This window comes from Macrosteles quadrilineatus, unplaced genomic scaffold (genome assembly GCF_028750875.1).
Source record: "Macrosteles quadrilineatus isolate MER2022 unplaced genomic scaffold, UCM_ALF_1.0 Scaffold_8__2_contigs__length_117827958, whole genome shotgun sequence".
In the NCBI taxonomy this organism is placed as follows: Eukaryota; Metazoa; Arthropoda; class Insecta; order Hemiptera; family Cicadellidae; genus Macrosteles; species Macrosteles quadrilineatus.
In genome coordinates, this window is record NW_026542601.1 from 89,855,392 (window position 1) to 89,882,624 (window position 27,233).

At 34.8% G+C, this 27,233-nt stretch overlaps 1 protein-coding gene and 1 long non-coding RNA gene across 3 annotated transcripts in view; one reads left to right on the plus strand and one right to left on the minus strand.

Moving 5' to 3' along the window:
* Positions 1–1,692: 1,692 nt before the first annotated feature.
* LOC129001866 (uncharacterized) lies at positions 1,693–5,788 on the minus strand. Its single transcript, XR_008491504.1, has 3 exons — positions 5,639–5,788; positions 3,164–3,304; positions 1,693–2,014 (listed from the first exon to the last, which is right to left on the minus strand). It is a non-coding gene; the product is annotated as an uncharacterized LOC129001866 (long non-coding RNA).
* A 9,591-nt stretch (positions 5,789–15,379) lies between these two features.
* The window catches only part of LOC129001759 (inactive dipeptidyl peptidase 10), a 120,665-nt gene continuing 108,811 nt past the window's right edge, over positions 15,380–27,233 (plus strand). For both annotated transcript variants that reach the window (XM_054429195.1, XM_054429197.1), the window contains exon 1: positions 15,380–15,436. The gene's annotated coding sequence lies outside the window, so the exon portion shown is untranslated. The remainder of the gene's footprint in view (positions 15,437–27,233) is intronic.

Consider the following 27,233-nt stretch of genomic DNA (forward strand, 5'->3'; position numbering starts at 1 on the left):
GTTTTTCAGACCCTAGTGTGATTCTATAATATTTCCGTATCCATTGTTCCCTTTTTTAAAAGGGAGTGGAGGTTCGTTTATCCTTTCAATTGCCGAATTACCCATACCTGTGTGAAATATAAGCTTTACAAAATGAGTACGGAGGTGAAAGGCGACATTAATGTGCCAACTTTAATGGGAATAATTTTCATCATATAATTGGTATTTTTATTAGACCTACTACAATTTTTTGTTGCATACTTACTTTAATACTTTTCAATGAAATGGCGACAATACAAAGTAGGTACCGGTATTTCAAGCCAACTAAGAATGGAGATGAATGTAGGATGAGTGGCGCGATTTTGTAGTCTTGTTAGTGACTAAGGCCAACGTTCCTTAGACCGTTTGACTCTTTGCGACCATACAAAGTAGGTATTTTAAGCTAAAGTATGAATGGAGATGAGTGTAGGATGAGTGGCGCCTTGTAGTCTTGTTAGTGACTAAGGCCGACATATTCCTTAGACACAGCTGTTTAATAGCCTATACCTACAGCTATAATGGCAACTAAGGGACCTACCCCAGATAGCAATTTTTTCCTGATTCAGTATTAAATCAAGGTTAAACTTTCAAAGATGCAAGCCTGAATTAATCTTAAAATATCAAGCCATCAAGCCTAATTCAGGGCTAATTCAAGGGTCCTACTGAACACTTGTGAAACCTGAATCAACCCTGAAAATTTTAGGTTGATTCAAGGTAAACGTTTCTGGCAGTAATGCATAATCAAGGCTGAATTGAGGTTGAATTAAGGTATAAGTATGTTTAAATTAAGGTAAAATCATGGTCAATTCAGGACTCATAACCTGAAAATTTAAGGTTAATTCAAGGTAAAGATTTTTGGCTGAAATCAAAATATATTGTTGAATTCGGGTTAAATAAAAGCATAATCATGATCAACTCAGTACATACAGTAACAAGTGATTGACTGACAAGGAATTTTACTTGACTTACGGCATTCTTACGGTCTTAAAGTAGTCCAATATCTTAATGTCCTAGTGGATAGCCTAGCTGTTTTGTCTTTGTGAACTCAAGAACTTTAATGATGCCTACTAAGCGCGGGGACAGCTATCTATTAGGACATCAAAATATTGGTTGCTTTATGGCAGTAAGTTAAGCCTTAAAATATTAAACGCAAGGTACATTACCTTAAGCTTTAATCTACGCAGAAAACTTTGGGTGGATACATAATTTGACCTTATAATCTATATTATAATACAGTTACCACTCACTCACTCATTGATCACTATTCCTCAAAAACTACCATGCATATGTACTCAGAACTTGGTGGCATGGAGGTTTCACTTAACCTCCATAATAGGTTTCACTTAATATGTACAAGAAGTAGCTTTGAGAGATTCCATCAGGGCTCTGGCTCACTGGCTTTAAAATTACAATGTTAACATATTTTTCTTTTGACAGAACTTTCGTTTAATTGTATTAGCTACCAAACCGCTGTTAGGAAAATTCTAAGCAAAACCAATGCAAAACAACTGTTTGTAGCAAAGAAAATTTTTCAATTCTGTTGTGAAGCCCAAGGGGAGGGGCAGCTAGAAACCTATAAATGATTCTATAACACTTTATTTAAATGTTGTATAGGATAACTGAGTTAGGTTAAAAATAATAAGCCTATTCTGCCAAGCTTGTGAGTGAAGGGTGAGAGCATTTAATTTTTAATAAGGCCTCATCAAATTACACCAGACCCTGCTTTAGAAAAGACATCTCAGTGATCAACAAAAAGTTTAAAAGTTCAAAACAGTTCTTCAAACATAGCCAAAATATCACTATTTGTGGGGGTATAAATAAAATGTAGCAAGTGACATTGGTTATAGTAAATTTATTTTATGAAAATATAAAGTATAAAACAAACTTGAAAATTAGAACATGAGTTAAATTAAGTGACATTTTACTTATACATTATTTACTGTCGCATAACCTCAGCCTGATGTTCCTATTCTGTGCACCAATAACTCCTCTTTTCCTGCAACAAAAAAAAATCATAAAGTATCGACTAAGGGAGTATGTTTTATCTAATTTTTTTTTAATTTTTTCTGTACGGTAATCTGCTTGAGTTAAAAATTTCAGCATGGTTTTCCAGTTCACTAAGTAATTTTTTACTTGAATTGTTTTGACTGTGATTAAAGCTGAAACTGTGAGCAAACATTTATTAATATAGTTATTTGTGTGACAAAACGGCACGGAGACGGCTGGACACTAAATCAAGTAAATAGGGGGCCCGGGATCGCTGAGCCCAGGGGCCCATGATGGCTCTCTCCGGCCCTGATTATCATTGACATTATCAATAGTCTAAAAAATTGGGGAGCGAGCAGGTCTAGTGGTTAGAGCGCGGTCATTCCGGTTCCTGGGGTCCAGGGTTCAAATCCCGCCAAATCACCAATGGATTTTAACTAAGTGATAATGCCGTAACCCCTAGGTCTAGCCTGAAGTAATGTGAAAAACAATCCCGGGCTCCAGCCTAGCGTACGGGGACAAAAAGTCTAAAAAATTGTTGAAACACACAGCGAAATGTAGGTACATGTCAGCTACAGAGCTGCAAATTGTGTCATTCTGTTCACAAATGATACCAGCAAGTGGCGAGGAGCCTTGCTGCAGCGTACTTAAGCGAATTATGGATTTATACGCAGAAACTGGCTCTTACTTGAAAAACCACCCTTGTATGTTCCTTATACTAATAAACCAAATTAACAAACCCGAGACTTGTTATTAGAATTCTAAAACCCGTTGTTGCAACAGTTTAAACGAGTAGGTAGTTTTATCGAATTGGCCAGGGTAGAGTACTCGTCTGTCCTACAGTTATTCTAAAAGTTAGGCAAAATTTGCAATAACATTTTAACAAAGGCGAGGATGATATTGCTCTCCTCCTGGGCGTCTGCAGGATCTTTTGAGCGCTTCTAGAGCTCTGAACCTTAGATTAAATTAAAATAATTAATCAGTCAAAACCGTGAATCCTTCTCAGCACCCCGGGGAAGAAATTTGAGCGTGGCTGGTACTAGGGGTAGGCTGCTCAGTAAATACAATCTTATTCGCCCCTCATAATTTACGTCACATGCTTTTTACACTTTGGATCTTAGAAAAAATGTAAGTTAATGGGATATTTTAAGTAGGCTACCTATTGAGTTTTTCCATGCACGAAAACACTAAGAATGCTCTAGTTTTTAACCTTGGTGAACCCGTCATCGGCCACTGATGCCATGTCTTGTCATCACGGCCTGTGTCGAACTACAGGGAGTGTCGAACTATCGAGGTTCTACTGTAACAACAAAAGTAAACCTTATGAAATAAACAGTTCTATAACTAATATGCTCTACAAACCTTTTAGGTACTGGCCCTAAATTTGGCTTGTCACAGCCATGCACGGATGCAGTTTTTTTTTACTTTCAATTCAGTGGCTTCAGCCAACAGTCTCTTGGCTACAACTGAAACAGTTTAAGTGAAACGCCTCATAATAGATAACAATAACAAAAGAATTTGTTATGCAAATCTATATAAAGCTCAAATACCACTGACTCATTCATTCACTCACTCATCACGAAATCTCAGAAACCATAAGACCTAGGAACCTGAATCTTGGCAGGCATCATCCTTTTGGGTAGTAGACGATCACTAAGAAAGGATTTTACCCTCCGACCTCTGGGCTCCGCCCCAGTGGCTCTGGAGTTTCCCATGTTAACCTTATGAGAAATGGAATTAATGAATCTTAACAGCTGTTTCAATTAAACAAGTTGGTTCTGTTCTATGATGTTTAATAGCATTAAAGTTACAAGGATTACCAACAGGGTGCAGCACTATTATTTCTTTTACATTTATGACAACAGCTAATTTGCAACCAAAAGGTGAGTGAGCGTAGCGAACGAACTTCAACCTGGAGGCGAGTTAGCGTAGCGAACGAGCTAACCTGAAGGCAAGTGAGCGCAGCGAACGAGCTCCAACCTAAAGGTGAGTGAGCGTAGCGAACGAGCTCCAATCTAAAGGTGAGTGAGCGTAGCGAACAAACTTCAACCAGGACGTGATTGAGCCATGCGAACGAGATCATCTTGAAAATTAAGAAGTTAAACGGGGCAAAGCCCGCGGGTTACAGCTAGTATTGGAAGAAAAATACAAAACAATCAGCTTTTAGAGAGAATATGCCATGTATTTGTATTTAACAAACTAGCTTTGACAATCTCACTTCTGTAGTAAAGTACAGAATAGACATAATTGGTCAGTGTGTGTTTTCAGGGGTGTACAGTGGGATTTACCAAATGAATCAAGTACAAAAAATTTAGTTTAGACTCGTTCAATGGTCTTGCTTCTCTGTTCAACCTGAAATTCTGGCTAAATTAAGCAAGATGGAAAAAGAAGTAAACCATAAGTCTGGCTTTAATTTTTTTTAAACAACTTTCTTCCAAGTGAATTTTTGTTTGACCAACAAACGAAAGTTTTAGTAAGTTTAACCTACTAACTTTCTTACTCTAAGGTTTTAATAATATTAAGTTATGATTTAGGCTATTAATATTTTTTGTTTTAAATTACAAATCATCAATAAAATTTAAAAACTATAATAGGCCTACAAATGGTAAGGTTTATTTAAAGCAGAAAATTTCAGAATTTTTCCAAAATTGTTAATACCGGTACCGTAAGTTAAATTGCAGCACACAGACCAAGTTATTCATAATAATGTCTAAATTACAGTTCTAAATTCTGCAAATTTCGATGCAAAGCAAGATGGCAACTCATCTTGTAACGTTTGTTCAAACGGCAAGCCACTTGTTTTAAATCTGTGTTCGCTGAAGCTAATTAGTTAATTTGAAAAATAACACAGCAGCCTAGGTAACCTTGTTACAATAACTTTACAACTTACAGCATGGGCAATATACATCTTTAGTAACTTAAATAGGCACAAGTTACCAGGATATGATTTAAAGTTAACAGCTACATAAAACCAAAATGGCAGGTCTCCAGTCAAGTGACATTTTGTAGAAGGTTGTTTTAAATTAGTTCATTACGGTAGCCTACCTTTACTTAGTTTAATCAATGGGTATGGCGTACAAACATAGGACTAGGATAAGCCCTTAGACCTAGGCTACAGTACCAAGTCTATAACTTAAGACATAGGCCTAAGCTAAATTAAAATATTTTTCTATAGGCCTAGGTCTATTTATCCAATCCATCGAAAATCATTTCTTCATTCTTAAATGAAACTTCATAACTTCGGCCTATGATAACTTAAGACAATCTACGCTGATAAAAAACTGCATCATTAAGTTACATATTGGCTTGTGTGTTCATAATATTGTAGCCCACCGGATTTGGCAAAAATAAGTAACTAGGTCTTGAACAATTCCAGATACAATATTCCAACGGATCACAATACTTTCTAGGCAAACTATAAAACAATTCACCAGTCATGTGGCCTAGGGCAAGCACAGGCCTAGAATTATCCTGGATCCTAGTCCAAATTTGGCAGTTTATTGTTGTAAGATAATTTTCAGAGCATTTGTAACTTGAGGTTCTAATGTCAGTATGATTAGCATTCTAACACACGTATCTTATCATAAGAATGGAAAAAATATTATGAATACAATGAAAAGATTAGCTGACTCACCTTTATGTTTCGTTGGCTCACAAGCACTTTTGTTGCAGTTAGTCTTCTAAAATCGAACACTATGGAATTAACTATGAACAAAGAAATTGAAAATTGACAAAAACTAACTTCAATATGAATACTTTATGTCTAAAAACTCTGATATAGTATTAACGCGAGAAACAAACGTCGCAGAAAGACAAACTGACAAGACACACAAAGACAAAGAGGTTAGGATTGTTTAGGGGTGGATCCTGGCGTCTGGCTGGCGTCGCTTGGTCGAACTGCATCATGGGAATTCACGCTGTTTTGTTGACTCTGTTTCAGGGCGGAATCTATGAACTCAAAAAGGGCAGTATTTTGTTGTCCTTGAATCCAGCCATAATGTTCCTAATATTTGCAACCTTGAATTGTGAATGCAAATTGTAGGGAAAAGTTTACCTTGAATCAAGGGTCCTTGCTATCTGGGACAATTTATAGGGGAATCCGAACCACATTTTTTGCCTTGGTATTAACGAATTGGTCTAATTATATCAGGATAGTACTGCGGATAGTCGTAATACTCACTAGTGCGGACGTCCACACCAGGGAGTATTGCATCCAGTGCATGACTATAAATATCCACAATTCGTGACCTCCTAAGTCCTAGTAGCTGGATTACAGGATGACGCCACTGGTTAAACAAGTACCTCGGTTTTCTGCTACAGGGAGAGTACCTAATAAAGTGTGTTTTTTTAGTAAAATATGAATAGCTTAATATAAAACTAATTAATAAATTTTCCAAGTTTGATCAAAATATATACATAAAGAAGCAAGCTATGACAGTTAAGTTATTCTCTTTAAGAATTACATGGGAATTTTAAATTTACAATTTGTTGAATTTTTTTCGTAACTAATAACTGTACAAAAACACTTCACTAAAAAGTTCCAAAGAGAAATTGGGAAATTTTTTCCCATAGTTTGTTTATGCTGGTTCGCGAACTCATTCAAGCTTATCCCGCCCTACACCTTCAATCCAAATATCATCAAAATCGGACAAAAATTACTCAAGTTATCGCGTTCACGGGTGTATATATATTACAAGAGGTCCTACCCGGGAATTCACGGGTGTACAGAAGCCAAAATTAAATTAATTTAATCAACTTTAACTTTATATTTCATTTAAAAGGCCCAAGTTCAAGAACTTGTCATTTGAAAGGATGTTAAAAGCAGTGGAACCTTCATACCTTACGTCCTAATGTGGCCGAGGTGGGTACGGTTGTACCTGAACACGCCGCTCTCTTTCACGATGTCTTTAATACTTTAATACTTAGCTATAATTATTTTCAATGAAATGGCGACCTGTTAAAGATCGGTGACAACCTCTTGGAACGAACAACATACATGGTTTGTTAATCTCATATGCACCGTGTTTCAAACACCTTTATCACTCACTTGTATCATTGACTATACACAGAATAGACTTCAATGCTTGTATCAAACAGCTAAAAATAGCTTCACTGTCCAATCACCGCACTTATTTTAAGAACATAAAAGTAAATAATAAAATAAGTAAACAAAAATGTAAACAAACAAACTATATTATCAATTGCATTGGCCAGCTGTTGTTCACTGAATTAATTGAATAACTAACTTCCAAAACATGCAAGGCGTAGCCCTTTGGAAATCAGCCTGTGGGGCAGAGCCTTAAGGAGTTCGTCCATATCAATACTTTTCGGCAAATCTACACACTCTAAGCTTCATTTTGATATGCCATATGCCTGTATTTTTATTTGGTAAATTACCTTATAACCCTTTACATAAAATTTGATTGTATCACTTTAATAATATAATATATTTATGTATGGGTGTCCCACGAGAGGTATCTCAAATTGATTACGGAAAAACGGCTTAACGTAGAAGGATGAAATGAAATTATTTCCCACTAAATCAACCCCAATGAATAACGTAAAAATATTTTTAACTTTTTCCCAATACAGGGTGTGCCAAAAACTGAGGGTCACTAGTTCGAATCTCGGAATTTTCAAATGTAAACATATGTCATGTTATACATCATTTTAAAGGTATTTAATTACCGTATAACTACGGTAATTTATTTTATTTTGTATCTAAACTACCATCTTAATCCTTATGTGTTTGAAGGTGTTTTCTGTTGTTGGTAGGCTACTACAGGCACTGCCTTAATTTACTAGCAATGCAAACAATATTCAATAATTTAATAGGTCAGTTTAATTTAACTTATTTCACTTCTACATTAGTTTTAAGTTATTGTATTGCATCTTTATCTACCTATTTACTTGATTAACTTTAAATTTATACACTACTTTATATAATACCTATAATTTACTTAAACTATCTTTAATTTCCTAATTAACTATTAGGCATATGCTGCATTTTGGCTGCCTAAATTATTGTCTAAAGCAGTGCATTTTCACTGTCAAGACAATGACTTGTAAAAAACAAATCTTTGCTTTGAATACACATTTAACAACTTTTGCTTGGTTGAAAACCAAACCATTTAAGGTTAACAATAATCAAATGTTTCTGTTTACATTTTTTTGAGGCTTTACAAGCTGATTTGAATACTAAACAAAGTATAGTCGATAAATCCACACAGCTGGTAATGAGACTGTTATCACCTGATAGATATAATCTACCCCCTCCCCCCACACATCCCCCCACCCACTTCACCCTTGCTCCATTACTCAACCACTGAATCTCTGACATTCCTGGCATTTACACTAATTGACTATCTACCTAGCTGCCAATGTGTGTTAATACATTAGTTTACGCCTTTTGTAATTTGAACAAATTTGTATGGAATGTTATTAAAGCCCTTAAATTTATTATGAAATTAAATATAGTTCTGTATCTAAACTATTAATTAAGGAGGATTTGAGTATTTTAAAATACAGAGTGTCTAAAAAAGAATGGATCAAAAGTAAACTGGCATCAACACTTAATTATTAAAGATAAAAAATTGACTTTATAAATTTTTTTCATTAACTTCCTAAGTTTTTCCACCATGGTTTAACCTCTACAAAACATCTACTTGTTCTCTGATATTTGCTTAGTCGGTGTTCAAGCTGTGACCACACATTGTGCAGCATTTCATTGGATATTTTTTCAAAGGCTTCCCTTTGCTTCATCTTTGTTCTTAGATTATTTATGTTTGCGATTGGCAAGTAATACACTTGATATTTCACAACCTCCCAGACAAAAAAAATCACACCACAGATTTCATCTCCATAAACCATTCAATACACTGTGCTTTCAACTGCACCTCCATACTGAGCTGTATGGAACAAACATTTTTGCATCTTGATATATTGTGAGAAGATTTAACTAACAGTTTTTGCTGACAATACTTCAGGGCAAGGGGGGATGACTAGGAAAATTGTATATTTGTTAATTTTAGTCGGATGAATTTGTATTGAGTAACTAGACTCCTACGTACAGAGGTATATTTGTAATATGCATGTTTCTTTGCGTTTGCAAGGAGGGAAGGAGTGGAAGAGAAACATTTGGTTCCTTTAAGTTTAAGCAGTGTGAAATAGTGAGGCCTACACATACTCCATTGATTTTAATAGGATATGCAATTGTATAGCTGCATGACAGAGTCAAGGCAATAACTTCAAAATATAACCAAAGTAAAAACAAACAGTGCAGTAATTCCCAAAAGCTCTACTTTGAAAATTTGGACTTTCATACTGTATTTAAGGAGAACGAATCCAGATGAGATTTTAGTGTCATGAAAATGTCTATGTCGATCGGATTAGTGATCTGTATGCCCACTAAAGACTTCGAACACTGTATTTTTTAACATAATGGATACAGTATAAATCAAGTATCTTGTTAAATTATAATCTTAATAAAAGGAACACATTTATAGACGTTCCTAAAATGTATAAGATAAATTGACAAAGTTCCCATTGTATACGGTTTATAGAAACATGGAGCAATACAGCAGCTTGGCAATCAAACGATTGGTTTTCACTGTTAAATGCAAGACGTTTAGCAATACACAACCCACCGACCACCAAATAAAAGGGTAGCGACCATGAAATGGGGCAGTAATTTTAGCGCTCTTTGTTTTGTTGGGCGTTGTTTCAAAGACTAACAACAGGGGGTGGCACTATTCGTTGCCAGCTCCAAATATCTCTACATTTGCTGACCTTTACTGTGTAAAATAAGATGAGTGTTAAAATGGAACCGCAGTGGAATACATTAATCGGAAGTAGGTTAGAATGTTTGAAATACTATTATGATTGTAGAGCGATTGAATTTGAACTGATTTGGACGATTGAACTGGTATTGCGTTCAATCCCTTTAGGATAAATTCTTGTTATTGTTATTGGCAATCGAATTTTATTTTGTTATTTTAAATATTATATACCATCCATATATCTTTTATTATTATTGTAAAATGATGTACACGTTCAGAGAAATAAATAATAAACGGTATCAGCAATCTGATACATACTTTCTCCCATTAGCTACTTAACTAACCTTTATCATGGGTAAGCGATGAGAGTAATTATGATATTTAATAGTATTAACTTTTGAAATGTTATTTTACAGAAATTGGGGGTTGCACTATTTTGTTTAGAATTATAAGGACCATCACATACTAATTTCAATCAAAACCGGCTTTAAAAAAATTCGATTGTTTTCTTATTTTATGGGTTTTTTAAATGGGGAAAAAATATAATAACTTTACAATAAGTTACAATATTTTTAACCATAAAATTCTTTAATTCCTTTTATAATAAGGTTAACATTGGAAACTCCAGAGCCACTGGGCCGGAGCTCGAAAGGGATTTTTGGGTTAACAATATTCAAATATGTTTATTGGGAATGTGACCTATCATCATACCAAATTTCAACCCTGTTGGTTTAGTATTTTTCGCGTTTACTTTGTCACAAACAACCACCGTGCCACCCATCCATCCATACATCCAAACTTTCTCACTTATAATATTAGTAGGATTGCACTTGTAGTCTTTTAGTGCTTATTTCAACACTCTGTTTATTAATGTATTTTTACTGAACTGGATACATACATCAGTAACAATACAGAATACAGTGAGTTATACAAATGAGTTATATGAACGTATTGCAGCTCATTGTTTTGAAAGCACGATTTACAAAGTGTTATTAGGTATACTTTACCCTTTAATAACATTTTCACCACACTATGATGTTTTTAGCTGATTTACATACGTTAATTGGTGGCTGAGAGTTACGTTTTGCTGGCCATGCCAGCTGTCATCGTTATTTGGGGACCGAGCAGGTTTTTACGTCCCTAGGACCGCAAAATCAGCTGCCCGCTTACTATCTTAAAACATTAGTCCATATTAAATACACAATCAGTATCCAAAGCATTGCAATAGAATTGTTTTATTGTCACCGCTGCCTAGCAACTATTTATTATTATTTTTGCTGATTCCTAAAATTATTTCTTTACATAACCTTAAAGTTGTAGCTGTGTTACTGTTAGTGTGCATTATTATTGTGGTGAATAGTGGTAAAAGGGTATAGTATGGTGAAAAATAGCGTTCGTATCACGGACCGAAATGGTTTTGCAGCTCTCGATAGTTTTCGGCCCTAGGTACGAAATATACTATTTTCATCTGATTTAAGCAACTTACTCTACGGGTTTTAACACTGTAAAAATGTGTTAAGGAGTTTGCATTCAAAGTAAATGTTGGCGAAATATCTCTGAAAAATACTTTTACCAAATACAGTACCTACGATAGAACGGAATAAGTGTTTTACAAATAAAAAGGCCTGTTGTAATACCTGTTGTATTGTCAGTGATCCATTTTTTTAGTATGCGACCAGGGGTTCTAATCTAAAGGTTCATTTTCAAGCTTTTTGCCAAGGGGTTGAAAAATTCTCTTCATCCCTGGTGTTGTGAAGAGCCGTCAAATACATTTAACGCTTAGGCCTACACGAACAAGAAAACATTTACTAACATTTGGCCAAATTGTAATACTTAAAAGTGGTCGCGTGGTGTAGCCAGCATAAGACAAGGCATTGCTGGCTACACCACGCAACCATGGGTAGACCACCTGCTTCGATCCAAGACGACTGACTGTATTGAAAATAGTTTTAATTTAATGCAATTTTAGTTAGTCTAACTATTTCAATAATTATTATCAGGTTTCCATGTTTAATCAGTTTTTTTCAGTATTTAATCGTTTAATCGATTATAAGTACGTTTGTGTACATGTCATATACATAACATGTTATAAATACAGAATTTAGTAGTATGTCAAACCTTTGATTGAATCTACACGTACCATGGCAACTATGTAAGAAAAATAAATCGTACACTTTTAACAGACTTTCCACTGCCTGATGAAACCAAAGACCTAAACGCCAAATAAAACGAAGGTGCACCCCTGGGATTTCAAGTTGGAGTCTTAGACGGGTGCAAACTTTTGTCTCCAAGTATAGGAGGCTTAAAGGGTTTAGTCTTTTGACGTTTCTCCAGGGATTGTTAGATTTATAGTGAAAAACTGCAACTGATCGTTAGAGTGTCAGAAGACAGTCTTTTAGAAATTCTCTCCAGATATAAAACTAGTTAGGTTTTAACACAAAACGATTCCACCTTTTGGAATTATTGTAAAATACTACTGTATCACTATTTTGGTAATTAAATTATATACACGCGCCCAAAGACTTGTTCACAGATTGTTGAGGTTAACAATCTGTTATTGATGGTGAATGCAAGTAAAACTGTTAACAAGTACACATAATAATCAGGCTACGGTAAAGATCACAAAATAAAACATTTCGTCACAACACTGCGAACGCAGCAAACGGTCTTCCTTCGTTGTAATTAATTATTTACAATTTATAATCTAATACCAATCTAACACAATTGCAGCAATGAGGTTCCAATGACCAGCAATGCACGGTAATAAAACCTTAGCAGTATTGGACTTAACTGATTGTTTTATAAAAAAATTAAAAAATGTCATAGGTGTAGATTAAATAACTGACTTTTTTACTAGGATTTTGTGTGTATGTCTGGTAACGCTAAATATCTATAAGATACGGTTATTTCCATTGACGATGTGTGTGTGAATCTACAAAAACCAAAATTAGTTATCGAAGTGAAAGGAAAAAAGGCTTCATAAAGGGAATGGAGTCTGTAAATACTGTAATGCAAATAATATCTTAGATTTTTCATGTAAGTACTGTATAATGACACTGAAGCAGAATTTAGGTTCCGTGGTTCCGACGACAAGAAACGAACAAAATACCATTTTAATGCTTTAACTACAACTATATTTTCTTCATAAAAAAAATTCAGAAGTAAAAAAATACGAGTAGGCTATTCAAGATGAAGATGCGTGTGATTTAAACGGAATTAGTAACTGTGACCAAATCAAGTTTAAGGTTTAGGAAAGAAACAAGTGGTTTTTCTTATGAAACACTTTAGATAATCCTAATGTAGTAGTTACGCAGTAGGATCAGTATGACGAAGTGAAGTCGTTCACGAGGTCCCCTTACCCCAGTCACGTTTTTTAGCAAGGCAAACCCCAGCGGGACCAGAAGGCTTGCTCTTACACAAGCGGAGAAATATTTTACAGATAAGCTTCATTTATGCAATGTCTAGCTTTATTAAATAAAAGTTGTAAACTGCCTGAGTAGACATGTGGTTACGGCGCTCGCCTTCAAATACTAAGGCCACTCTGGTTCCATCCCAAGCAATCTCGATTTTGGGCCCATTTTTAGTCTAATAACACTTGAAATTTAAGTGTCATTAGACGTGAAATTACCCTCCGGAAAATTAATTACTCGTATTATGCTGATTAAGAAGTTTTAGAAAGATTTAATTTACTATCCTATGGTAAATTATTTTTAGCAACGATCTTTTTTAAAACGACGAAAATGTGATTCTTGATACGGGTCACAAATGTTGAGTCCTCTGTTTTCTAGATAAGCGTGGGATTAATCCCCCGAGTTGGAGTAAAAGTTGGACAGACTAATGTATGGCGGAATGTGGTGGACGGTTGGACACAGCTAACCAACAAAGTTAGGCTATGGTGTCTAGTGAGTAGGTGTTGACCAGTCCTGTGGGGCCATCTGTCATATTGTGGCGACGATAAGTTTAAACCATTGACGTTGTATCAATAGACAGAGATTTAAACCACCTGATAATGATAGTAGCCTAGGTAGATTCACACACATCAGTCCCAGCAGTTCAGTCACATCAATCTCGTCGCAGTTAAAATCTTTAATGGATTTTCTATTGCGCTATCCACATTCATCCGACGCAGGTCCGTCAGTCAATTTTAGATTTATTCCCGCCGATATTTTTGTATTGTTCGGACGCCTACTGGACGTGTTTGAGGGTAGAAAATATTTTATTTGTTACTTAAATTATTGTGTTTATATTTTAAATACTATTTGTAGCAATCAACAAGATAAACGATGACAACTTGACACTGTTTTATTTAAAAATTCTTAGCTGTAACGTCACTGTAAAGTGATGGCAGACTGACTGAAACCAACTGACGGACATTTGACCGAGGAATTGCGGATGTAACTGAGACTGAACAGAAACGGAACGGAACTTTGACTGGACTGATGTGTGTGAATCAACTTTAATACGAGTAATTTCCTAATGTCAGACCAGTACGGCAAAAACTTAAAATCTATTCACTCACATCAGTTCCGGCGCGTCACAGTTCAGTCACACCAAAAAATATATGTATTCTTTAATGAATTTCCTTTTGTGCTATCTACAATCATCCGGCGCAGTTCGAACGCAGGTCCGTCAGTCGCCCTGACGGTCGTGTAATGTATAAGTTTGTCATAAAAAATAGTGTTTTTGTTATTTAATTGTGTTTATGTTTTTACTGTTTGTAACAACCATCAAGATGGGCGTCGAAAATGTATAGAATCTTTTTCTCTAAGGGTGCTCTAGGGCCTGAATCTTCGTTACAATCTTTTCCAACCCACATACTTTTGAACACTCTTAGTGAGTGATTGCGCAACATGTCACTGTGTCCCCCACCCAAATCAAATCAAAATCAAAATCTCTTTATTCCTGAATACATGTAATACATATTGTGTATTTACAGGAAAATAATTCCCAAGTAGACTATTCGTGTTTGGGAATGAGTTGCTAATATAGCTATACACAGGTCCATAAAAATTGAGGAGCACTTGGACACTTAATGATGATAGTAAATAAAAATAATATTAACAAGATGAAGGAAAAAATACCTAATTGCATCGAAACATCCAAAACTCAAAAATTTCAACCCTTTATCAAATCTTTGAGCGTTTCCCAGGTCAGAGGTCATAGATCTTGGTTCCGCTCTCTATGGATTAAACTGCTTACTCCCCATCCTACCACAACTCTCCAAGCGTACCATAGGTTATGGTTCTTGTCCTACCCTATGGAATCATCTTAGGCAACGTCCTTCTGGATGCTTAAATGATTACTGAACTTCTAAACTCTTCACCTGTACTCCTAGCTTGTCTTAACTCTCTGGCTACCCCAAGAACGTATCGTACAGCTTTGCCCCACCCTACAACTCTTATGTTCTCGCAACTCCTGACATGTTTACCTCCCCTACTCAGTCTCCAACATGTTACCATCTAACCCACCCTACCTCAAGTCTTGAAGAGCCTAGGTCCCGGTCCCCGGTATTGTTGTAAGTAAATGATCAGGGTAAATGTTTCTATTGATCGGCGCGTGAGGGTGGAGGGTGGATGTAGAACCGGCGTCAGTGTTACCGTGTCCCGTGCGGCCACCGGACATGCTAGAAACCTTCCCTGCACGTCTCTCTAAAGGTAGGCGGCATGGAAATGAAAAATTTATTTTTAAACACACTCACAGAATTTAATTTAAATATAGGTGAGTAAAAAATTTGTGGAAAGTTTGGGTTTGAATAATATTTGTCATATCCTAAAATACTTTTTTATTTACCTGATTTTTGTAAGTTTTAAATAATTTTTATATTACAATATTTTCCCTCAAAAATCATAGTTTGTTTTGAAATAAAAAAAGTCGAACACAAAGTAAAGCCAAAAAATTTACTAATAAAAAATTAAAAACAAATTTCAATCCAAAATATATTTATTTACTGTTTAAATGAGAAAATATAATTAATTGTATTACGGTTAGACAAAATGTAACATAAGCTAAGAAATAATTAGAACCGTAACATTTATTAATTTAAAAAATCACAAGGCAACTTGTTAATTAAATTTATTTTTTTCTACCTGGATGTGAATGCTGGAGTCAAGAAAGACGACCCCTTCGACGCTTGTCCAGGGCTCAACCTTGCCCGGCGTGTTAAGGGTATTCCGCTGCAACAAAACTACTGTAATCTTTAAGTGCAAAACAACATTTTTGTACTTACTTGAAAATCATGTTTTTTTGTCTATTTAATAAGGAAAATTTTGGGACCTTACCATGTAGTTACACAGTATTACGTTGAGATCAGATCATCATACACCTAATGGTTACCATGGTAACAAGGTTATCAAAATGGTTGCTAAGCTAAAAAAATAAAAGGCAATAAAGACTTAAATGAAGATTTTGAAGGAATGAGGAGTTTGACATTTTTGTTCATAGTTTAAAATTAGAAATTTACTTTTTAATGAATTTATTTTGGAAAGCTACAATAATTCCGTCAATAAAATTGTCACTGTAAAGACTAATATAATTTTCCGAGGTTTTGGGTAAGAATGGTTTTTACATAATTTAATTCGGTAATCATCGGTAGTAATGCTAATTATACTGCAAAAAATTCTAGCAAATTATATATTTGCATACAAAGTACTTCCTTGAAATTTATCGCATGAAAATTTTTTTAAATATACACATCTCTGACAATGCCTAAAATTAAATATAAATTCTTTAAAAGTTAATAAATCCTACTCAACGGTTAGTGGCACGTGTAAATATTATAAAGGTTTATTTATCAATAAACAATCCTACATACTGTATAACCAATAAACAATTTTGTAGTATAATATTGTTAGGGATCCTAATACTAATTATTTTCTATAGGCACAGGATGATATTTGTTTTCAAACCATGTGTTAAGTTCCATTACAATGAATTGTCCATAAGACTATCAGAGAAGAAGCTATGAGCGTTTGTTGGTTTGCTGGATATAACAAGATCGGAACTCAATAAATAAACCAATATGGTCCTGAAATAGCTGGGCCACAAATTCTCTCCCCTGTTGTTATTGTGGAATATGTTTATAATAGATATTCATATTGGGTTATATAAAAATAATATTGTTATTGGTTATTAACCTTTTAGACAAGTCTGAAAAAGTTTACAATCGTTAATCTAGTTAAGTATTTTTATTCTTCTTTCTTCCCAATAATCAGGGGTGTTTATCTTTCTTTTGGCCACTTCTTTCCCGTCCTTCTCTCTTTTGAATGTTTGTATTCTCCTGTTTTAAGATTTTCCCCTTTGTAGTCTTCTCTCTTTGCCGCTGTCTTTTTCATAGTAAACTATAGCACACGTGGTTTAACAAAATTGAGAGTTCAAAATATTTACACCCCTGTAACAGAATTGAAAGTTAAAGTAAAAATATTAATGTACTGAAATACCGAATTATACTGATTCAACATTATAACATATTGCATGAAAAACGTAACAAATATATACGTAACAAAAAGGATGTATATACTTTTTAATCAGTTAGTTTAGCCTGTAAACCAACTAAACAGTGCCTAAAATTAATAAGTATTCGGCAAAGATTTTGAAGATTTACGATATAGCTTATATAGCATCGTGCAAAGCGCACATTGACACTGATAAGTGCGCACCACAAAAATGTCATAGTCGGCTATTTTCCATTGAATTTTCAATGTTGAGGTGCCATTAAGTTTCTCTAAAAACTTTGAATAAATTAGCATTCTTGTGTTTTTATTGGATTTTAATTGATTGATTGGATTTTAATAGACAGACCATTCAAACGTGCTATTAGGTCAGTGTACGGCTTGTACAATGCATCTGTGAGGCGCTGCAACGATATGACATCAGAATCACTGAACCAATATGCTGGTTGCACAAGGAAATACATAGGCGCGCAAAACAAACATTAACATATCGTTTATCTTTCATTGGATTTTCAATTTTGAGGTATTCGTAACGTTTTACTTAAAATTTCCTATAAACAGCAAGTTATTCTTTGGTCTTTTTAATAAGATGCACAGTTTAAAGTTATTCTGTTAAAAAATAAGAGCCGCAATTTTAAATTTTTACATTGAAACTTTTTTAATGTTAGTTATATTGGTATTAACATTCATGGGTAGTTTCAAAGTTTTAAGTACTTATCATGATTATTGAGTAGAATTCAATATTTGAACAAAAATACAAAATGGCAGCTCTGGGAGTACCCATTGACTTACAGAAGTTTTTAATTTGATGTGTATTTAAATGTGTTATGAGCCCTGAAGATAGCTACGGGGACACTGTATATCTTATAACGACTAAATAAACTGTAGTAGTTTGCTTGTTTAGAGATTATATGATGAAAGCAAATTTGTTCATTTCATATTTATTTATTACAATTCAACAGAAAACACACCAAATGTCCTTCCCTGTAGCAGCAAACCTAAGTACTCATTAAACAAATGTTTTTTCTACAATCTGAGAATTTTGAGGAAATAATTTAGTGAAAATACAACCAAACCACTTAGTCTGTAGGTTTTCTACAGTTGGGTTAGTACAGTATTTTTTTATTTTTTTTTATTTATTTTTTATTTTTTAAAGAGGTTGGCGGCCTCTTTTACCTTGCATTTGCCCGTCCACATAGACTAAGCGCCCGTGCGTGGATCGTTTACAGCAAAGCAAGGAGTGAGCCGGTACAGGACAAAGGTGAACTGTACTGATAAAATGTTATCGGCAGTGACCAGGATCCGAACCCACGACATCGCTGCCTTGGGCGCCTTGGTTTGGGGGGGTATTGACCCAGGTGATCATGTATATTGCTGGTATCTATATATATAATTCCGTAAGTCAAATTTTTGTAAAGAAATTGTGAGTGACTGGATGGAAGTAGAAGGATGGGAGGGGTCTTATTTTAAAGGTCTTGACGTGAATTTTGAGGGAAAACTATTCATTTTTCTTATTTTTTTACCATAAATTCGCAACAGAATAAAACTTTTCCCATTAAAACAACATGGGGTTTAATTTGTTTACATCTTTTGAAATTAAAACAGCTGAGCCACAGATATTTGAAAACAATGATCAATACACACATTTGGTTTACTTTTAGCCAGTCAACTATGAAATGTATACTATAATAAAACTGAAATATTGAAGATTAGTCGGAAAAACGTCTGCATTCTTTGTTTATATTTAAATCATATACTCAAGTTTCATTACGTCAAGGTGCTTTTACGTTATTGTCGTGTTAAAGGAATAAACGACATAGAATAAATATTCTGTATAAATAATCAAAGAGTCTAAATTAAATCTAACTTCTGTTTTGTTTTTAGCGAATTTCCCATATAGGGAATAAGCTATTACCGTAGTACTCATGGTAAGACCTGGACCCGGGACCGATTATTTTTTTCGTTTTGAGGTCCCTAGGGACCAAAAACACCATCCGTTCAAATTCATATATATATATATTTATATATATATATTTATATATATATATATATATATATATAAATATATATTTATATATATATATATATTTATATATGTGTCCGTTAGCGCGATAACTCGAGCAAAAACGATCCGATTTTGATGAAATTTGGTACAAACTTGTAAACCTACATTTATTCGAACGAGTTCGCGAACCAGCATGATCGGACCATGGGAACGGGGGTTTATGGGGGGTTTTATGGGGTAAAAATGGGGTTTTCCCACTTTTGACTCAAAAAACATAAAATTTTGCAATTTCTTTCCAAACTATTTTGTAGAGCTTAAAAAAACAAATAATTTAGTATATTGAAGCGTTATAATGCACCTAATGGTTACGGAGAAAATTTCAAAAAATTGTAAATTTAAAATTCCCATGTTATTCTTATGGAGAGTAAGTAAACTGTTGTAGTTTGCTTGTTTATTAACATTTTTTTGTCCAAATTTGGAAAATGTTTTTATTTCTTACTAACTATTAAAATTTTACATAATAAACACTTTTACCCTCCCTGTTGCAGCAAACCTAAGTATGTGTTAAACTGATTCTATTTAAATAGGGAATAAATGTGATATTTTTAAGGAGACATTTTTTAGTGTAAATCCAATCAGGAAAATGGAAATTCGCTTAGTCTGCAGGTTTGCTGCGGCGGGGGTATTATTTTTAAATCATATATTCAAGTTTATTTTAAATGATGTTGTTTTCTTTATATTTCTACACATTTTAAGGTTAAGGTTGTGTAAATATATACAACTAAAATAACCTATAAATGTTATTGGTTCTAAAATGGTGTATTTGCATTCCTTCGTAAGTAAATTTTTTTATTGCAGTGAATATACAACGTAGAGTAATCATATTCGATCATACTTTTATAAAATCACCAGGGATTCATGATGTTTTGGTATGTAGGCTGCTGGATATATATTCTTTTCATTAAGTACTGTAATTAATATGAACGCCAGGGGAATACCACAAAGGCGGGGAACTGTTCATAGGAATGACAGTGCGCGTAGGAGAGCAAGAGTAGATAATGACGAACTTAATCAAGATATGTTACAACCCCTTTTTAGGAGACCCATGGTAGACGAGAGAAATGTAAAGATCCATGATGCAGGATTATTGGACCAAGAGTGCATTCAATGTTGTGCTCATAATTTTAGAGAAGAACTAACGAATAATCATTTTATGACATGTTGCCATAACGGGCTTATTAACCTTCCTCAGTCAAAAACTAATGTAGAACTTAAAAGTTTGTTTGAAGAGAGCCCACAACTGTATAAATTCATTCGACAATGCAACAGTGCGATGGCTTTTGCTTATTTTTTAACTTATAGCTTTATCAGGTTAGACTTGTGACCTTCTGATTACCAAGCGAGTAAATATAATCAAATCAGATACTCTGCTATACAATTGCTTAATTTTAACCGACGTAAATTCGTACTTGTATGCTGCTAGAAATAATCTACTAGAAATCTGCATTACTTACAGTGTACAATAGTAGGCCTATACTATTTTCAGTTTATTATAAACTACTATATCCGTAAGGTCTGCAACTTTTAATAATAAGAAAGGATATTTTTCGTATATTCACCATTCACATTATAAAAATACCAAGAGTATACCTTCATTCATAAACACCATACAAGAAATGTTGTCGCCTATTGGAAAACTGACTTGGAAGTCTCTTATTAGACAAATGATTTCCTCGCCCCGGGTGACAAGGCTAGTGTTTTATCTGCTAATGTTTACTGCCCTGGATGTTTTCTCAGGAGCTTCGGTCTCAAACAAATTGTTTTTCTCCGAGTAAAACTATTCTCCTGAAACCTGGCCTGTTCCCAATAACAACCGTAGGTTTTGAAATATCGATGCGTACGTTTATTGATAGAACTATATAAGCGTTTAGTCTCAATGCAGAAAAAGGGCGTCTTTAATATACTACTTAACAGCAACGAATAGCCTACAATATTTAACCAATTTAACTAATTTAAAAGTTAAAATATTTCAGTAATTTAAACTTTTTGGTGCGGTGGAGGAGTATCTGGTGTATCTTAACTTTTTTAGATGACAAAAATAGTTTAATACATTTGTACCAGCTGTTAATATGGAAAAATGGAATTAAGTTATTTTGGAAGGAAATAAAGAGGACATACACAATTCTTAGTTTTTTAAAACATAACCTACGTTAAGGTGTCCTTTCGACATACATTTTCACCGGAGTTTTAACGACCCTTGGTCTTTAAACTTGAGTTAAGAACGTTTATTTTTGTACCTTCTAATCAACCAAATCGAGCTTTGTATGGAAAAATTAAGCAACATTCTTCTTTAACAGTAAACTGATAACTAATACACAAATCATGTGTTATTCTACCCGAGCGGTGAACAGCTAACTGAAGCTCAAATCACGTGTTATCCTACTCTAACGGCGAACAGCTAACTGAAGCACAAATCACGTGTTATCCTACTCTAACGGCGAACAGCTAACTGAAGCACAAATCACGTGTTATCCTACTCTAACGGCGAACAGCTAACTGAAGCACAAATCACGCGTTATCCTACTCTAACGGTGAACAGCTAACTGAAGCTCAAATCACGTGTTATCCTACTCTAACGGCGAACAGCTAACTGAAGCACAAATCACGTGTTATCCTACTCTAACGGTGAACAGCTAACTGAAGCACAAATCACGTGTTATCCTACTCTAACGGTGAACAGCTAACTGAAGCACAAATCACGTGTTATCCTACTCTAACGGCGAACAGCTAACTGAAGCACAAATCACGTGTTATCCTACTCTAACGGCGAACAGCTAACTGAAGCACAAATCACGTGTTATCCTACTCTAACGGCGAACAGCTAACTGAAGCACAAATCACGTGTTATCCTACTCTAACGGCGAACAGCTAACTGAAGCACAAATCACGTGTTATCCTACTCTAACGGGGAACAGCTAACTGAAGCTCAAATCACGTGTTATCCTACTCTAACGGCGAACAGCTAACTGAAGCACAAATCACGTGTTATCCTACTCTAACGGCGAACAGCTAACTGAAGCACAAATCACGTGTTATCCTACTCTAACGGCGAACAGCTAACTGAAGCACAAATCACGTGTTATCCTACTCTAACGGCGAACAGCTAACTGAAGCACAAATCACGTGTTATCCTACTCTAACGGTGAACAGCTAACTGAAGCACAAATCACGTGTTATCCTACTCTAACGGTGAACAGCTAACTGAAGCACAAATCACGTGTTATCCTACTCTAACGGTGAACAGCTAACTGAAGCACAAATCACGTGTTATCCTACTCTAACGGCGAACAGCTAACTGAAGCACAAATCACGTGTTATCCTACTCTAACGGTGAGCAGCTAACTGAAGCACAAATCACGTGTTATCCTACTCTAACGGCGAACAGCTAACTGAAGCACAAATCACGTGTTATCCTACTCTAACGGTGAACAGCTAACTGAAGCTCAAATCACGTGTTATCCTACTCTAACGGTGAACAGCTAACTGAAGCACAAATCACGTGTTATCCTACTCTAACGGTGAACAGCTAACTGAAGCACAAATCACGTGTTATCCTACTCTAACGGTGAACAGCTATCTGAAGCTCAAATCACGCGTCATTCTACTCCAACGGTGAACAACAAACTGAAGCACAATCCATGTGTTATTCTATTCCAACGGTGTACAGCTAGCTGAAGCACAAATCTCACGTTCTAATTCCCAGTAAAGTCACGTTGACTTTGCTCACTGCAGTCTCTTTGCCACTCAATGAATTCTAAATCTGCAGTTATCATTTCGATCTATTTCATGATTTTTACGATTTATTAAATTATTCAATTATATATTGTTTTACTTTCAATCAAGTTTCAACAAGCATGCAAAATACATCTTGTCTGAAGTGGTAGATAGGAGTAAAGCCTAGTGATGAAATATACTATAATTGATATGAGCTTTAAATAATTGCAAACATTTTGGACATCTGTTCAAAGAACCACTTAACTTGAATTGAGTGCTAAAACTATTGAATAAAATTACCTAAATGTTAATAACATTTAAATAAATGTCTCTATGTTCAACAATTGCATTTTAACACATTATATTGTTTGAACATTGGCCATTAACAGATTGATTAAAGCCACGATTTCATTATTACTTATCCTTTGAATAAAAACACTTAATGAATGTAAGTTTGGATGAAATCAACGTCAAATGCCAAATACCAAGGTCTGGACGCAGTGCAGATAAACGGCAACTGAGCGAAACTGTGAACCAGGACTTGGCCTGGGGCCAGTCTGGACAAACCTTGTACAATATAAACTTGGGGAAGGCTGGGGGATAAAACGCGATCATTTCCTATACCTATGGTGTAGTTATTTGTGACAGGTAAGTGGTGACAATTTGCTTGCCAAGGGTATTGCTTTGCTATATCTATAAGGGAAATATAAGGGATAGTGAGCCTATTTAGTGGTAAAGCGTGGAGATTCAGTCCGGTCCCAGGTTTAAAACCTACCAATCAATAATAGATTCTAGCTATGCAGTAATACCATTACTATCCAGACCTAGAGTAATAAAGTAATTGTAAAACGATTCCAGGATAGACTGGGACGGGTGGCGTCGTCCTGTAATCCAGCTACTAGGAGGTCACGAATTGTGGATATTTATAGGCATGCACTGTGGATGCGATACTTCCTGGTGTGGATTAACGTCCGCACGAGTGAGTACTACGACTATCCGCAGTACTATCCTGATAATTAGACCAATTCGTATATACCAAGGAAAAATGTGGTTCAGGTTCCACTATAAACTGTAGGTCCCTTAGTTGCCATTAGCTGTATGGGCTATTAATTAACAGCTGTGTCTCCTGGAATGTCGGCCTTAGTCACTAACAAGACTACAAGATTGCGCCACTCATCCTACACTCATCTCCATTCATACTTGGCTTAAAATACCTACTTTGTATGGTCGCCATTTATTGAACAGTATTAACAGTATAGAGCCTAGCGTGTAAAATGTGAAGGTAGGGCACGTAGAAAAAAGTGGTGATGCTTTGTCATATTAAATGCTTCGCTGATTTAAGAGATGTTTTGCTACGTTTAAGAGCTGATACTTTGCTCTATACGAGTGGAAAATTTTGCTATATCCAAGGGGTGATGCTTTGCTACCCCTTGTATCTAATAGGTACTACTTTACTAAGCCTGAGAGGTGACGCTTTGCTATGTCTGAGGCAGTAATTTTGCTAAATTTAAGCGGTACTTAGGTTACTACCTAAGCTACCTAAGTAGGAAATCACAATCTGGAACGAAAATCTTGAAATGTTGTTTCTTTATATCTAAGAGGCTATTTAAAAAGTTATTTGATACATCAGAAAGGTGATACGCTTTTAAGAGGTGATAGAATGGTGATAGTTTACTTATACTGCATTTACATGAAGACGCTTTGATATAAATGATCACGAATAAGGGGTCAAAGAAAGCAAAATCCGTTTTTACCTCGCTTTAAGTTTACGTTTTATATACTACTGGGAATCATTCAACATTTAGCAGTTGACAACCTGTATTTTAAGTATGAGTTAATAGTATTATAAAATTTTTAATTAGTCCTTTTTGTGTTTGAAAGTGAAAGTTAAAATGACTGTCATAGTACATTTTTACGTTTTTCAAATTCAACTTGAAATATTTCTTATTTATACAATCATAATTTGAACTCAGAAAAAATGTATCCATCTAATCTAACTTTTTGGAGATTTCACAAAGATTACTTTTTACGTCCATGGAGTAGAACTTGTACATTTTACTTATCCTTTAGTTCCATGGTGACTGTGAGCCATACAAAACTACAATATGTCCGTGTGTAGTAATAAGTTTAGTTAAAAATTACTTAGTTTCATTAGACAAAAGGTTATAGAGTGTTGTTAATCTCGAAAGACTCTTGTCAACAATGAAGTATAAACTTAACGTTAGGACGGTCGTCAGACTTTGAATATTAAAGACAGCAATTCGAGTTGACATTTGCATTTAAGGTTGACTGGAAGCTAGGTTAATCCAAAACACATTTCCCATCCGTCTGTCGCTAAGGTTAGGATCACTTAACTTATCACACTACATCGTTACAACAAACCCCAAATACTTTTGGGAGATTGTTGTTGCTTTTGAGATATAGGAATTAAAGTACTGCACTAGGCTAGTAGAATTGTAGTGTTCTAGTTTATAGGTAGGTATAAGTTTTTAAGTGCACAATGTACAGTTTATCGGTTAAATTATGTCGTGCTGTCACTGTATGATAGAATTGTAACGACGAATTTCGTCTATTTTGGTAAATCATCTATATACATTTTGGTTCTTTATAAAAAGCATTTCCAACGGCAATACCTGATTTTAAATACCGTACAGCTGCAAGCTATCACAAACAAAATTGTGAAAACCAATACAAACATAGTGGACAAATAACAAGGCAATACCAGAGCAGTTTTATATTCAAATAGAACATATTCAGATAAGCTATTAAGTCTATTAGCCTCTATTAAGTAAGCTACTCTAAAAACGTTATGTTCTCCTTTACTCTTTGATACTGTCAACGACATAATAAAAATAAATTACTGTTTACTTTAAGATAACATTTAGTTTTTGTTGTATATAAAAGTTTATCTAAAAAAATAATTCAGTAATTTAGAACACTCTATTGGGGCCTCAATTCAACTAAGTTAATTCATTCCTCACGTTGGCAAAACATTTAACATAGGAATAACATTTCTAGTTTCATCTCTAGTCATTCGTAATTCTTTTTATAAAGGACATGGACGTTATCTAAACATTGCACAGACGAATTGCGTTCAATTTAGAGACCACAGTGTTCTGTGTTTAATTTTGTTAATTTAGCTTATACCAAAACATTATAGCTTTTCCAACAAGCCTACAATTTATGATTGCTTACTTCGAATCTATTAAGTGGAAATAGGTTAACACAAAAGTTGCATGAAAATATACTTTCCTAGACAAATCCTAAATTGTGACTGAGTTGACTAGCGAAAACTGATTTCCCATATTATTGCAGGAGCAGTAAGTTTAATTTTAAATATCATTATATTATATTTAGTCTTAAGAATTATGAAATGAAGGATTATGTGAATGATGTAATTAGACTAAGTCTGAATATTCTCCGGGCACAGCTTGACTATTGGTTAGAGCCCTGAAACTCTGTCTCGCAGGCGAGGGGTTGATTTCTATTTTATACAGTTTTATTTTATATTTATTTCATACAAATAGTCCCGTTCCTAGTATGTTCCGGGCCACCTCTTTAGGTAGGTCAAGATAACTATAAAACGACAGAAAGGATGATTCTTTCAACGAGAACATTACATGTATTGGATAACCCTTCACTAAAAACCATATGATAAGAATTTTAGTTAAATCAATTCTAATTCTTTTTCATTTAAGTCACATTATATGGCATTGAACAATGTTAAAAAGTATATTTGTTGTGTTTCTATTTAGGTACGTAATTGCTATAAACATATTTGTATCGTTTACCTGTGAGATTTCTTCGGGACACAGCTATGTATTCAAATGATATGGACGAGATGTTGCCAAAGTCACAAATCCAAACCTTCTATTGCATGTTTCTACGATAAAGGTGAGATTCGTATGGATAACAAGACCAGAATAACCTTGAATATGTATCGGGTATTCTCGTGACAACCGCTGTGGCCGTGGATAACATGTTGATGACATTCGAGACACGGATCTATCAGAATGTTTTATTTGGCTTTATCGCTGTATGAGTTGATGCACTGTCTTGCAGAACTGGTTATTGAATTGAGTTCATAAAACATTAAACGTTCATAAAAGTAGATTCGAAATAATTTTCCCAAGTTTGGAGATTTTATACTCAAAATGAAATAATGTATGCGATTTAGAGAACAGCTACGCATTATTTTTTCCGTCTTCAATCTTAATGCTAGTT